The 12,258-nt window shown below is 36.4% G+C and overlaps 1 non-coding gene across 1 annotated transcript; it reads right to left on the reverse strand.

Moving 5' to 3' along the window:
- Positions 1-11,941: 11,941 nt before the first annotated feature.
- Positions 11,942-12,048, reverse strand: LOC127124663 (small nucleolar RNA R71). The gene has a single exon (XR_007804127.1). It is a non-coding gene; the product is annotated as a small nucleolar RNA R71 (small nucleolar RNA).
- Between the last annotated feature and the right edge of the window lie 210 nt (positions 12,049-12,258).

The raw sequence follows: 12,258 nt of genomic DNA on the forward strand, positions 1-12,258 counted from the left end.
GGTTTAGTAAATCCAATTTACACATATGTTTAAAGGTTAATAGCTAGTGACAACTCATCTCACGTCTCAGTGTAATAATTTTTTTAGTTAAAATAATAAATTATATAAAAAGATGACCGGGTTGATCATACATGCCACCGATTCCACACTCCTTAACTACCATTACTCGTTTCGCTTGTTGTTGTCGCAGGAACATCACCATTACCAGATTCTCTAATAAATTCTTGCATTTCTAAGTAGTCTTGTGTATGTATTGACGCATTGTTGTACAGAGTTTATGATCCATGATGAAATAGTTGGGTTGGGTTGGGTTTATGAGGTTATTGGTGAGCAGCCTGATCGATTGAATGGTGATATTGGTGTGAATGATTCGTTCAAGAAAGGAAGAAATGCTTGTTGTGGTGTTTGGTAAGCATATGTTTGTGTGTTTTGGCTATGGTAGGAGGGAGTGTTGGTGTTAAATGTTTCTTAGGTGTTTTGATTATAGTAGGATGATATGTTGATAGCATATGCTTGTTGGGTGTTAAATGGTGTGTTTTGGCCATGTTGGTGGTGGTGGTATGGTATATGCTCTTAGTTTTGAGGTTTGGTGTCTGACATGTATTGATTGTGGGTTTGAGTATTTGTGGGTCGATAACTTTGTTGGATAGGGGGTTGTATGTAAGTTGTCTTGTAATTTTGTTAGGGGTTAGACGTTGAAGCTTCTTGTGTGTAAGTGGTTTGGTGTGAATCGTATAAATACCTATCTTCGGAGAAAAGGCCAATTGTGACCAATCCGTACTAATACAAAGTCATTAATGTATTCAGTGTGTACAATAATAGCCTCCCAATAGTAGTAATGGAGGAATATTGACCTATATAACAAGGGGACATAATTTGGCACAACGAAAATATGTGAAAGAGGAAAAAGTGTTGCTTCAAAAGCACGCATATTAGAACAAAAATGGATATGGTTTACAAAATAGTAGATTATGTGGTATATGTCGTTAATTCAGACACTTACATAAACGTTGTCTGAATGTTAGAACAAGTCATGCATGATAATTTATTTTTTGTTTAAATTGATTTAACCTTATATATATATATATATATATATATATATATATATATATATATATATATATATATATATATATATATATATATATATATATATATATATATATATATATATATATATATATATATATATATATATATATATATATATATATATATATATATATATATATATATATATATATATATATAAAACAATGTATTGTTCCTTTTGGATTAACTGAATTTTGCAAAACAACAATGGAAGATCCAGGCTATTTTGGAGCAGAAGGACACATATGGGAATCGATGTCCTAGCATGTGTGCAATATTTGTTCCTTGTCTGCATAAAAAAAATTGTTGCTATGTGCACGTGTTTCTCAGTTACATAGAATGCATTTTTGATGATGTGTGCAACAAATATTGTTACTATCTTTTAGCAGTTAGATTTATTTGATTATTTAATTAGTTTAAATTTAAATCAAGGAGGTTTAAATTTAAATTCAAATCAAATCAAATATTAATTTGTGGAGCTAATTTGGAGCAACAATATCTTCACTAATTATGGACGAAATCAGATCATTATCCAAGGGAAAAAAAAGTCCATAAGACATTGCTATCGAAGGAGACTCAATTCTCATGCTTAGGTGTGAGTTTTTTGCACAAGACTGAGTTCTTAGTGCCTAGGGTTTGTGAATCTTTTGCTTATTGTATTTGACGTTAATGCCCTAATAAGGATTAGTGTTGAACCTGTGTCGCATCCGCGAAAAACAACCGGCGGGCTAAAACAAAAAAACACACAGAGCCGCCACTGCGCGTTATTTATCCCAAGATAGGGAAAGGAAACGCTCAGAGAAACCTGGAAAAAGCATGGTCTCGCGACCAAAGAGAAAGGGTAAGGGAGTCGGTTACGCAAGGGGAAGGTATTAGCACCCCTCACGTCTGTCGTACTCGACGGGATCCACGCTCTAAGAAAAGAAAAGGTTGCTAAAACACCACACACACACACACACGCACCGAAGACAACACAGATGGGGTTAAGAGGAAGGGAGCTCGATAGGACATCGCATCCTATGCCTACGTATCTCGTCTAGAATGAGAATCAGAGATGCCGTAGTTCGGCTTACGCACGCCAAACAAGCAAACACAAACACAGGCAAACATGGAGCCTGAATGCCAATCACTGGACTTACATCAGCATCCGAACCAAACACACGCACACTGGAACCCGAATGCCACTCGATGGACTTACATCAGCTTCCAAGCACACAACAACCAACAAGTTAATAGGGAGTCGGGAACTCGAGCCTATAACTGTCAAGCACACACACAAAAAGAAAAAAAAGTGCCCGGAGAGACCTCGCACGGTCTCCTGCCTACATACCTCGTCTGGAACGAGGATCAGGGCGATGTAGTTCCCCTGAAAGGGAACGAAATTCTAGCCAGAAACCAAGGGGAGACACACTACCAGGGAGCTGTACTCGAGCCTAGTGTTATCATGCATCATTGCCCTATGTTGTGGTTTCTACCTACTTGCACAACAGCAAGCTAATCCTATCCAGGAAGAAAGCAAGCATACAAGCATACAAGCAAACAGAGCAAACAAATATTCACAAAGCACACACTATATCCAGGCAAGTGAGGCTCAAACAAGGGTGGACTGCCGAGGCAAGTCATCTGTACAAGGGTAGAGTTAGCTCTTAACCTTGCCATTGAGAGGCTAAGGTGAAGCTGATGAGAGGTGAGTGAAGATCAGACTTCACAGCTCTTATCCCTGTCCGGGGAGAGCTTTAGACAAAGGAGCGTGGGTCCAGAATGGAGGGACCCTTCTACGCTCAAGACTCTGACACAACTGTACAAAGTACAAGATCTTGGGTTTGTGTCCCAATGCATCAACACAGTGGTGTGAGCAGAGGGACGACTCAACAGAATAGCGGGGGATAGATTGCATATCCCTTGGATTCCGCCAATTGCCTCATAGAGGTCTTTACCTGCTTGGCACAAAAGTAAACAATCACAAACATCGCCTCTTAAGGAGGACTTCAGACAGTTGCCTGGCCAGGTAACAGGCCAGGTCTTCCAGACTACATGAAGTATAGAGATTCTACCTCAACTGGTTAAAAAACCAAGCAGCAGCAAGCAAGTTCTTAAAGAACTGTAAGCGACTAAATGTACCTGAAATCAATTAAGCATCATCAGTACTCAGACAAACCAACAATAAACAGCAAAAGTCAATCTATACAGACAACACAAGTTAATGCACATAAGTGCAAGCCATGAGCTCAAGCTCAAGCATCAAACCTACAACACAAAGCCAATGTTAGTTTACAACATCAAACAATCTCAATTTACAACTTGCACTTTTTCCCTTAAGCCTTTTGCATTTCAACCTGAAAATCCAAACCAAATGTGAGAAACAAGACCACTAGGCCAAGCCTAGGGTCCCAAGGAGATAAAAAATCCTAAACAGCAAGTGAAAATTATCCAAAATCACATTCAAACAAATTAGAAGCAAATGCAATTGGTCCCATGCTCATATCAATCACCATTATCATTTCATGCACAATTTAACATCAATCATGCAATTTGCAACTTCAAATGACCAAACAGAACTATCTCAATCAAAAGCATATCAAAACAATTCAATTAATTCCACAAAAATTCACACATTAACAGGACATATTCAATGGATAGCATGTCAATTTTCAGCTCAATTGGACAAAATGAAGTAGGTCAATGAAAATCAAGAAGTCCAGACACATTTATACAAGCCAAAACAAGGCATCCAAACAAGCATTAACTTCCAAAATCATAAAACAGTGACAACAATTAAGAAATGAATGGGATCAAAACCATGATGTCCTATAATGTGTCTACAATGCTCATACCAAATTTCATCTTCATCCAATACAATATGAGAATTTCACAAGCAAAATGCCAACATGTGTCACACAAACTCACAAAATGAGCCAACAGAGAAGAAAATTATCAATCAATTAGAAAATGCCATCAACAATTCCAGAAAAATTCTCATGTAATCTTGACATATCAATGATCATCCACACAAAATTTCAGCTCAAATCAACATCCCTAAGCATTTTAAATAAAATCATGAAGTTGACCTAGCTTGGTGTGACACAAATTGTCACACCTTAATTCAAAAATTCATATCTAATCAACCAAGTATCCAAAAATCACAAACTCTACATGAAAATCACCATCAAGATATCCAGAACAAGCACAAAAAAATTCATTCATTTATTTGAAGGCATCATCATTTCATGAGAGATTTGGCAAAACATGTACAAAATGAACACATTAAATCAATCCCTAAGCCAATTAATTTTCTACACATGCAAAAATTTCACAAAAATCATAATCAAATTCTACACATCATCATGAAAACAATGCAAAAAATCTCACAAAATTTGGATGAAAAATGAAGCCTCTATGAATTTTCTAAGATCATGGCATCAAATGAAAATAAAAATGAAAAAGCAAATTAAGATAATAATTAATTAAATACGAAAATGGCAATGTTGTAATATTAAACAACTAATCCAAAACGATGTAGTTTTGTTTTAAAGCAATGGCGCGTTTCTATTGGCTAAGCTTGGCGGTAAACACTTATTCAAACCAGTCCAATGGAATTGAAGATCTACACTCGTTTTTGAAGCGTTCTTGAGCAACTACAACACCAGAATTTCCAGATTTGAAGAACAACGAATCTCAACAAAAATTGGCAAATGGAACACCGTTCTCACCGTCTCTCCACACACATTACGAATATGCAATCTATTTTCCCTAACTCTAAACATACAGCACGGATCGATCAAAAAAAGAAATGGTCACAAAACTTCCAAACACGATAACTCTCTCCATAGTTAACCAATTCAAAAACTACACATATCATGTTAATCTACGTTCCAAGATCTACAAAAAGCACATAATAACTCAAGCGATGGTGAGATTCGAATTTCACCTTGTAGAAGATGGCAGCCATGGATTTGTGTGTGTTTTGCTCCAATTATCCAAAACAGACGCGTGCCAAGGTATAGGAAGGTGAATGGAGTGATCAACCAAGCTCAATGTTGCTTCAATTGGAAGAAATCTCGAAACTCCATTGTTGCATAAGCTTTGGACAGTCACGAATCTTGATGTGTATGGAAATGGCTTATCAAAACAGTTGTGGATCTTGGTTCATGGAGCACGAATCAAAAGGAATTATCCAATTTGGTTGAGAATTGATGAAGTTTGGATCAAAAATGTTGATGAAGTTCTTGAGAGAATGTGGGAGAAAATGGAGGGAAAGTTTGTTAGATTTCTTGGAATGTGCAATTGTGTTTAACATTCTGTTATGAATAATCATTTATACCAATGCCTTAATCACTTTCTTAATCTCAATTAGCAATTTGGAAGTAATTAGCATAATGTGATTTTTAAGTGCAAGTCCAAAAATGCCCTTGCCAAATATTACACCATGACAGCTCATGACAGCTCAAACAACTTCTAAATGTCATTTGGAGAGTGTTGCAAAAATCCTCATTTCAAAATTCCATGTATTTCTCCAATTGGACCATTTTGCCCTTGGATTTTAATTGTTGCACTTGAAAATTGACCTTTTGCATTGACCATTTTTGATGAATTTTGATTATGCACCATGAAAGTACATGTGAAATGGAGTTTGCTCATAAAAAGATCATCCATTTTGAACATTCCATGTGAAAGTTATGCCACTTTGATTATAGGCATTTTTGGAAAATGAATGGACCATAACTTGTCAACCATACATGGGAATTTCAAGTTCTTGGACTTTTTGGAAAGGTGAGACCAAGATCTACAACTTTCATGTTGAACAAATCTTCTTTGAAGCTTTTTTGGACATGTAATTTTGTGGTGAAAAACTTTCCATTTTTGGAAACTTCCATTACAAGTCACTTTCTATTTTTGGCAATTTTTGTCCTGACTTTATTTTCTTCATTCTTGAGCTTGAAAATGTCAAATGAAACTTGTTTCAACATGAATGAAGTGTATCCAACTCTCTTCCACCTCCAAATCCATAAAATCAAGCACAGTTGACCACAGTTGACTTTTCAACTGATAGATGACTTTGGCAATGCACTGATCAATCTGAGCCCCAATTCTCTGATGAAATGGCTCAATGGTGAAACCCTAGCCTCCATAAGCTCAATACAAACATGAAATGATCCCTATATCCATCAAAGACCCCATCTCCTGCACAAACCCTGATTGGCCCAATGCAACTGATTAGGGTTGACCAGTGGTCAAAACCCTAATCTCAAGGTATATGATCAATCTTCTTGAATCTTCTGGATGATATCAAGACCATGATGATGATGATGTATCACTTCAACCAAGATCAAGACCAATCCCCTTGAGAAATCAAAAACCCTAATTTATAGCCCAATCCTCAGATGGCTAATGATCAGTCAATAAAACCCTAGCTTGCACATAACCTCTTCATCTTCTGCTCAAGACTTGTGAGGATGACTTGCACAATGTAACCACATGATATGCAATATGCAATGCCTAATGACCTAAAAATGATATGTAATATGTTATGCTAGTCCCAAAAGAGGAGGGCAAATTTTGAGGTGTTACAACCTGCTGTTGTACGCCACTCTATGTTTCAGTAACTTGGCATAGTTGTTGGTTTGTCTTAATTGAGTTGTAAATTCAACAATTAATAGAGTTGTTATTGAAGTTTATCACTAGGGGTTAGTGATTGAGAGAAAGTGAGAGGAGTTCTCATATTTATGGGGGCCTAAATAGAAAGCCACTAGGATTAGAGAGAGGCGTATCACTTCATAGGGTTTAGGGTTCTTATAAGACTAATTATTCTAATTCAAAGCAGAGAATTTCCTTTCTTAGTTAGAGTGCACCCCAGACGTAGGTGTGGTTTCACGAAACTGAGTTACCAATCTCTTGTGTTGTTTTACAGCTTTCTGCATTGTTTATTATTGTTGTCAAACTGTTCTTAAACTGGTTTTAAAAGCTGGACAAATTGTCTCAACATCTGGTCCAACATCTATCCCATGGGGAATAGAAGTTCAATTGGCATCAGAGCAGACACCCTATTCTATTTGGGTGAGCTCCAGGGAAGATATTTTTTGTTCAAATGGACAACACTAAGGATGGAGGGTCTGTCAATAGATCACCTTATTTGGATGGCACAAATTATGATTATTGGAAAGCTAAGATGGTTGTTTTTTTTAAAATCCATTGATAGAAAAACTTGAAGGTTGTTGTTAAAGGTTGAAAACATCATGTGATCACTTTCAACAAACTTGAAGCCTGAAGTTGATTGGTCCAAAACTAAAGATGAATGGGCTCTTGGAAACGAAAAAAGCCTTGAATACTATATTTAATTTTGTGGCAAGAACATGTTCAGACTAATTAGGACTTGTATTGAAGCTAAAGAAGCTTGGCAGACTCTCAAGACTACTCATGAAGGCACATCCAAGGTTAGGATGTCAAGGTTGGAGCTCCTCACAACTGAGTTTGAAAAGTTGAGAATGATGGAAGAGGAATCCACATCTAACTTCAACATTAGACTGCATGATATAGCCAACAATTCGTTTGCTTTGGGAGAAAAGATGTCAAAAGAAAAGTTGGTCAAAAAGATCTTCAGATCTCTGCCTCAGAAGTTTGACATGAAGGTAACTTCCATTAAAGAAGCTCAAGACTTAAGCACCTTGAAGGTTGATGAACTCATTGGCTCTCTTCAAACCTTTGAAGTTTCTATAAATGGAATATCAAAAAGAAGAATAAAGTTGTAGCTTTTGTAGCCAAGACCCAAGAAAAGAAAGATCAATGTGATAATGATACTGAAGAAAGCTTATCAGATGATATAGCTTATATTGGAATAAAGTTCAACAGTTCCTTGATAAGAATGTATAAATATTGGAGAATAAATGTGCAAGGCAAAGGGTCAGATATCTGTCCCCAGCACAAGAACAAAAAGGAAGACTATTCTCAAGAAAAAGGACCGAAATGTCTTGAATATGAAGGCTTTGGTCATATTAAATCTGAATGCCCTATTTTCTAAAGAAACAGAAAAAAGGATTGACCATCACTTGGTCTGAGTCTAATGATGAGAGTGAAGGAGAAACTGCCAACATGGTTATGGCATTCACTAGAAAGTATGAGTCTAAATAGGACTCTGGTGATGAAGACATGAGAGAAAAGGAACTGGATGCAAGACTTAGGCTCTTATACACCAAGTGGGAGGAAGCTTGTTCAACAATGGAAAACAGAAAGAAACCATAGGTGTTCTTCAAAAAGAAAAGAAAAAAGTCTTGTCCCAACCATCACAAGTCTGGAAGAGGATGTCATATTGTTAAATCCAAACTGGACAATATTACAAAGTATGTACGCATGTTGAACAATGGAACTAATATGTTAGAGGAGATCTTAGAAATTAGGGAGAAGAAGATTATTGGGGTTTATTATAGTGGTGTGAACAAAAATATCAAAACTCCCTCAAAGAAGTTTGTTCCTCCTAAAAAGAAGACTGAATAGTTGAGGAGGGACCACATGTCTCAACATCATTCTCAACATGTATACTCTCATAACGTGCAACAAGAGATCATCTAAGAGATGTCACCATTATGGAAAAATTGGTCACATAAGAGCTTTTTGCTATAGATTATATGGTTATCCCCAGACCTATAGTCAACTAAGACTGAAGAGAAGGGATGTCAAGAAGGTTCAAGCAAAGAAGGAATGAAAACCAAAAGTAGCTTTCAATTGCTTCATAGCACACGCATCTATTAGAGTTTTACTGAAGATAAGAATGGTACTTTAATAGTGGGTGTTCCAGACACATGACTGGAGAAAATACATATCTTAAGGAGTTGAAAGCATAATCAAATAGTTATGTCACTTTTGGTGATGAGGCAAAGGGAAGAACAAAGGGCATACACAAAATGATTAGTCCTGGTCTTCCTTGTCTTAAGGATGTTCTTTTGGTATAAGGTATGACTGTGAACTTGATTAGCATCAGTCAACTATGTGACCAATGTATAAATGTGAAATTCGGCAAGGTTGAATGTGTTGTCACTTGCAAGAACCGAGAAGTATTAATGAAAGGATCAAGATCTATGGACAACAACTACATATGGATACCTCAAACCAGAAATATTTCCTCAACTTGCTTGTCATCCAAGGTTAGTGAGACCAAACTGTGGCACCTGAACACTAACTGTATCCCTATACAGATCTTCATACATGAAGAAGAGAGAGTAGTTGAAGAATAAGATCATCAAGTATCTAATGTCCTACCTGGGAGTCTGATATTACTTATGGCAACAATAATGCTGAAAATTATTCAACCAATGGGGGAACTTCATCCAAAACTCAGATAGATTACCTTGTTGAAAATATCATAGGAAATCTAAATGATAGAGTCACCACAAGATTTATAAATATGATTTTTAATTCATGCTTCATTGATCCAAAAAACGATAAGGAATATTTGAGTGTTGAATCCTGGATAAACAATATGGAAGTGAGTTTATGAGGGGTTAGTCTCAAGAATTGAAGATGTGTATGTTAAAATGTTAAGCAAAATGTTACATCATTGTGTTCTACAAGTAAAGTCTAACCTGGTGTGTTAATGTCTCACAAAGAAAATATGGTGTGACCATAATGCAAAAGGTGGGGAATGAAAATGCAAGTCATACAATGATTCCAGATGCACTTGGTTTCTACATGGAACAATTGATATTGGGAATGTGTGAAATAAATGTTCTTCCTTATGAGATCATTACTACTCTTAGAATAAGGAACTTTGTTATAAATGAAATTATCAAGTTTATGTCTAATATCAAACTTTTAAAAAAGCCAACTGATAACGCGAAAATATCTTGTATATTTCGACCCGATTCACATGCTATTTAGTGTCGTTTATCATTTTTTATTACTTTTATGTCGTGTTTTGTTTGCATTTCAGGTACTTGTCAGTTATAGAGTGTCCACGCGTAGAAACCAAAAAAGGAGCAAGAAAAGGGAGAAAAATGCAGAAAAAATAAGTTTCTGGTGCATGGCGTTCGCCATCACCTTATGGCGTTCGCCATGCACTCAGCCACGTTATCCTCCAACTTAAGTTCATGGCGTTTTCCATGAGCCTAATGGTGGTCGCCATACATGCACAGTAATAGAAAGTGGAAAAACCAACTTGGCTCATTCTTTCCCACCTTCCTACATTCTCTCAACGAAATTCTACACGTTTTAAAAGGGTTCTGCAGCATTAGGACTCTATATAAGACATTGTTTTCAAGAGTTTTGGGGATCAAAGTATTGCCCGAAAGCTTTGTTGTTTTTAGTTTTAGGCAGATATTACATTCAAAGTGATAACTGCTCACATCGAGCGATTATCGCAGCTTTAGTTGAATTTTTTTGTACTCTTGGATCACAAGCCTGCCAGCATAATTGAAGTCATTTATTTCCATTTGTGTTATTTGAAGTTTCTTGCAATTTAATTCAATTTTTCAGGTTTTTATGTTATTGCTTTATATTTCCGTTTATCGCACTTTAATTAGATTACCATGTTGTCTTTAATTTCAATTAACGTGTTTAGTTTGTTTAAGTTTAATTCCATGTCTAGCTAAACGTCTTTGAGTCCGGTATGTGAGAATCGTCGTTCCTACGGGACTCAGTAATGAATTTGGCGTAAACTTTTCTTAAACTATTTTTCTGGCTTTAGCTTTCAAGTCTAATTCAAACGTTTTTGCACGAGAGTGAAAAATAATTAAGGTTCGAGTCGATAGCGCGAGAGTGTGAGAGTTGAACCGGATAATGGAAATTGGGCATTGATCATAAATACAGCGAGAGCACTTTAGGCATCAATTAGAACTTATTTAGTTTTCAAAAAATGCTTATTAATTGAAATGGGCGAGTGAGAGCAAAATATCATGGTTAGGGGTGTAACTTTAATCAATTATGTGAGAGTGTGAGATAGAGTTTTTAAACGAGTATTTCCTACTGAAAGTAGCTTAACATAAAACAAACACCAATGAATTACAGAGTCCCTGAGGTGCACGAAATCCATATTTCGACCTCCCTTTCTTGATATTTTCCTAAATCCTATTCCAGTTCTAGTTTTTAATTACGTCTAAATTAAGTAATAAATAACTTTAGTTTTACATTTCATCAATTGATAACACTAGATTGATTATTAATCTTTGTGGGTTCGATATCTTTTAAAACTATGTGATAGATTGTATACTTGCAGTTAGATAATTCGATAGACTCATAAGTCATGATCAAGTTTTTGACGTTGTTGTCGGGGACTAATTTAGTCAATAGTATGATTATGCCATTGCACCGTATAGACTAAGGTAACCATTTATCCGTCGGTTGTATGCCAAACACTTACTCATAAGGCAAAGAGTTGGAACAACCGATTGACGAAGTATAACATTTTAAAATACTAAGCCGCTGAATCAAAGAGTTTTTGTTGAAATACAACATCCCTGACCCGAAAATTCCATAACCGGTTATGGCTGAAAATTCAAACCGTCATCTTCGGGACTATGCTTCTCCATTGCAAGAAGAGCCACACAACATCATTGCTGCCCCTGCCATCGACCAAAACAATTTCGAGTTGAAACCTCTGTTGTTATAAGTCGTACAACAAAACCAATTTTCTGGTAGCTCTATGGACGATCCAAACCTTCATTTATCAGTGTTTGTACAATATGCAGACACGGTGAAAGAAAATGGTGTTAATCTCGAAGCCATAAGACTACGTCTCTTTCCTTTTTATTTAAGAGATAGAGCGAGAGCTTGGCTCCAGTCTCCACCATCCAACTTTATCATTACGTGGGACGAGTTGAAGAAAGTCTTCTTAGCACGATATTTCCCACCTAGCAAAATTGCTATGCTAAGAGCCCAAATCAACAGATTTAGGTAGAAAGACAATGAATCTCTTTTCTAAGCATGGAAGAGATACAAGGATATGATTAGGCTTTGTTCCCATCATGGACTTTAGCAGTGGCTGATTATCCATACTTTCTACAATGGTCTCTTGCATAACATTAAGCTGAATTTAGACGATGCCGCTGGCGGTGCTCTAATGGATAAACCTTATGAAAAAGCCTATTAACTCACTGAAAACATGGCACAAAATTACTTCCAATGGGGAGGTGAGCAAACACCTACAAAGAAACCACCACTAAAGAGATGAATGTATGAAGT

The sequence above is a fragment of the Lathyrus oleraceus genome, chromosome 2 (assembly GCF_024323335.1).
Source record: "Lathyrus oleraceus cultivar Zhongwan6 chromosome 2, CAAS_Psat_ZW6_1.0, whole genome shotgun sequence".
NCBI classification, from domain to species: Eukaryota; Viridiplantae; Streptophyta; class Magnoliopsida; order Fabales; family Fabaceae; genus Lathyrus; species Lathyrus oleraceus.